This window comes from Triticum urartu, chromosome 1A (assembly GCF_056163025.1).
Source record: "Triticum urartu cultivar PI428250 chromosome 1A, HENAU_Tu73, whole genome shotgun sequence".
NCBI lineage: Eukaryota > Viridiplantae > Streptophyta > Magnoliopsida > Poales > Poaceae > Triticum > Triticum urartu.
This window is the reverse complement of record NC_141873.1, coordinates 203,478,535-203,482,707: the sequence shown is the minus strand read 5'-3', so window position 1 is coordinate 203,482,707 and position 4,173 is coordinate 203,478,535.

Here is a 4,173-nt window from a genome sequence, read left to right as displayed (position 1 = left end):
GGAGCTGACCGATATTGGGTCGACGACTGCCGGAGAATGACGCCACGAGCGCATGTGAGAAAGTGCATCGCCCCGCGGACGAGGAGCACCTCGACGTTGATGGGAGCTTCCTGAAGCCAGGAGGAATCATCGGCAACGAAGACGAGCGCGCCAAGATGGATCTCACAGCCCTTAGCCAATCCACTGCCGGAAACCATCATGATGAGAATCGGAAAAATCGCAACTTCACGAAAAAGTCGCTAAGACACCTGGCCCAAGGTGGGCGCCAACTGTCGTGGTTCTAAGACTGACCGTAGAATGGGGGGTAGGTATGAGGAGGCAAGATCCCAGCTATGCTGAAGTTGTACACAAAAGATTTACGAGTTCAGGCCCTTCACAGTGGAAGTAATAGCCCTATGTCTTGGTTCCCGGAGGCGGTCTACTGGATTATATGTGTGTGGTGTTATAGGGGGTGCGAACCCTTGTTCCTGAGGAGGGGTGGCTTATATAGAGTTCGCCAGACCCCTCCCGCCCTCAGTTACATAGGGTTTAATGTACATAAAGATGGGGCATTTCTGGTAACGCTAGTAAGAAAGTGACATAAATGATCATTAAGTCTACAGAGTGAACGCCCGACCGTACGAGGGCTTTGTCAACTTGTTCAGGCCAATGACCCTACCCTGGTACATAGCTTCATCACCGAGGGCTTTGTCAACTTAGTCAATATGAACGATTCTAGCTCCAGTGACCATACGATGTCCATCCAACGGCCGTAGTGCTTCTTCAATCTCTGGTCTTCTTGCTCCAGCCGCCCAAACAAGCTTTGGCCGTGTGATGAGGACATCAATACCATTGTTACACCCACAGCCCCTGCTGCTGTACATACTGGACCAATTACTAGAGCTTGCGCACACCAATTGAATTATCAGGTACTTTCGTTTCTTGGTAACGATTCTAATGTTCTTGTGAATATGATGCTGCCTAAGTTGGATACATTTGTCTTGCTTACAAATGAAGGGCCTAGCTTGGACAAGAAAGATCAACCTTGGAGCAAGTTCAAGCATGGAGATGATGGCATGCGCAAGGGGAACAAGAATGGAGTTACAAGTGATGATTCCAGGACTCTGAAGCCACCATAATGAGTGCATGAAGCATGGGACGAATATACAAGATGCCACTTCATAAATTTCGTCCACAGGCTTTTCTAGGTGCTGCGTCACCTTATTATTGGGCCAAGCCCATGTATTTTCAAAATACTTATGTATAGGCTGTTTTTAGGGTCCGTATGTGTGGGGAAACAAGAGTTATGGCTGGTTTCGGACCCCTCCACCAAGGGCCACGAAATTCCCCCTCTCTCCTCCATATATACAGCCCTTAGGGAATCGTTTAGACTTTGGGTTTTGTTTAGATTAAAAGTTCGCCATAGCTGCAACTTCGCGTACTTCGTTTGTGTCCAACGACCAGACCAAGACGTCAGAGAACCCCAGCTTGATCAATAAAGCTTTCATCTTAGATTCACAATATCCAGATTGCAATCTCAGTTTCTTGCTTGTTCTTCGTTTGCTCGCAGGAAACAGGCCCTCGTGGTCAGGTTGATCATGCTCCGACGTGGTCAATAACCCCTCGGAGTTGGTTTAGCGATTGCTAAGGCGCAACGTCCTTGCACGTTCGTAGTCCGATCGTCAAAGTCGACTTCCTCTGAAACGATAGCCACCATCTCATCGAAAGATGGGACATGATGCGGAGCATCCTACGGACATCACCATGTCAAGAGTCCATTTGGCAAGTGACACGTTCGACATCCACTTCACATACACAAAGGTGAATCATCTCCTTTACGCGTGTTCACTTGACCCCTTCGAGGATGGTATACTACTTGACACTCCACTCGTGTGCATGCATAGGTATTGTCGGAACGCTATGGACGATGAGGAGGAGTGCGAGCGCAAGTGTACAACTACACCATCGGTGACGGAAGCTTGGAAACGAAGACGCAAGAAGAAGAGCTACGAAAGAAGCTCCAGCGAGCGGACGTCCGGACGACACCGGACGACCGGCCCCTCTCAGCGAGCGGACGTCCGGCCCCCACCGGACGACTGGCACATCTACACCCGAGCCAAATCAGCGGAAGACCGGCGACACCGGACGACCGGCGACCGGACGACCGCCAGCTACCGGACGTCCGGTGCCACCTCAACCGAGCCAAAGTGAGCGGATGTCCGGCGTCTACCAGACAACCGGAAGCCCACGAGCCACCGGACGACCGGTCCCCAGCGGACGTCCGGTACCTGTATGCATACAGGGATCGGGCCCGAGGCCCATGTATCCATCTCCCACTTACCCCTTCATGGACCTAGACTATATATACTCTTCCACCTCCTCCTAGTTAGGGTTAGCGTTGTGATAGCTCATTTGAGAGATAGAGCTACGCTCATCCATTACGGATCTACTCCACGAGAGAGACCGCGGCCCCTCTACGGAGAAGATCCCCTTGGATTCATGACCCCCCCTTGGGTGGCCCCATCAAGACCTCCTCACAGAGAAGAACCGGTTACCGTGTATCATCCGTTGTTGACTTTAGATCTTGTATCTCTCTTTGTGTTTCGAGGATCTAGCACATGTGTGATCTATTTCTTGTTGGTTGAGTGTTTCTCTTGTCTTTCCCCTTGTTTTCCCCCTCGTGTTCTTCATGTTCATCCTTGGGATCCGCTCCTTTTGTGAAAGATCGGCCATCTAGGGTTCCACCCTACATCATCTTGGCATTAGAGCTTAGGTTTATCACGAATTTGGAGCCTCCCCTTGTGTTTTCTAGCCTAATTTTGTTGTGTTCTTCCCCAATTTCGAAAATCCGCACCAAAAATAGCCCTAATTTTTTTTTGTGATTTGTTGGTATGATGAAGTTTTGTTGATTTTGATCCATGGATTTGCTTGGTTTCGAGTGGATCTAGCATTTCCCCAATTTTCCCCACTTTCCATCCACGAAATCTCATTAATTTTGACCCCCAAATCCCCATTTTCTGCCCAAAATCACGTCCCGGATCTGAAATCTCGCGTTGACCCCGACCACCGGACGACCGTCACTTTACCAGACGTCCGGAGCCCCTGGAACGACCGGACGTTCGTCATCCACCGGACGACCGGAACCCCTAACCCGGATGAAAATTAGCAGATTTCCGAGCTCACCGGACGTCCGGCCACCGGACATCCATCCATTAGCGGACGTCCGCTACATGTAGATATCAGCTTTGGCTGATTTTTGTTTTGCCCATAACTAATTCATCCGAACTCCGATTTTGACGTTCTTTAGCTCGTTTTGAAGCTCTTGACATCCTCCTTCCCAAAAAAATACCACAAACATCTTTTGACTCCATCAAATTTTGACAATTTTGGCATCTTTGCCTAGGGCTTCCACCACATCATCCGCTACACCATCTCCGACTCCCGCAACCTAACCAATTTTGTTCCCCATCGCATTAGTGGTTACTAGAGGAGTGATTTGAGTCTCCTAAGGTGTCTAGGCTACGTAGGGACGGTTGCTTCTTCTTCAACCACCACCACCACTTCCGCATAGGCTTGACCACTATACACTTCCGCCACCCCAACTTAACCCAATTTTGTTTGTGTTGTGAGTTGTGTCTCCTAAGGTGTTTCGGCTACTTAGGGACCGTGCTTTCAACTCCAACACCGTGTATAGTCCACCACCATAACCTCCACTTCCGCATTGCCTAGTGCAACACCACCGCATTCCGCTACCACCATTTGACGTTTGAGATTTTGAGTTCGCGGTTTTTCCGTTTCCTAAGGTGTTTCGGCTACTTAGGGACGAGTCTCCATCATCTTGGTATCTCCATCAAGATCACCGCCACTCATCATCACCGCGGACGGTAACCTCCATATCATCTTGGTATCGTGGTACCCCTCCATTGTACATTTCCCTTGCCATTGCATTGATAACCCCTAGCCCATTTTGCGTTACTTGCCTACCGAGATTAGCCATTTGAGTATTGCCGGCAATGTTACTTGTGCACATTAGTGATCTACACCATACATTGCATACATACCATATCATATTGGTACCATATCAGCTTGTGTGCCTCATGTTTGTTCCCGCATATATACAATTGCTACCTTGGTTTGTGCATTTCGCAAAGTGGCCAAACAAAAAGAAAAAAAAGAATAAGCTTTTAAGCAAAG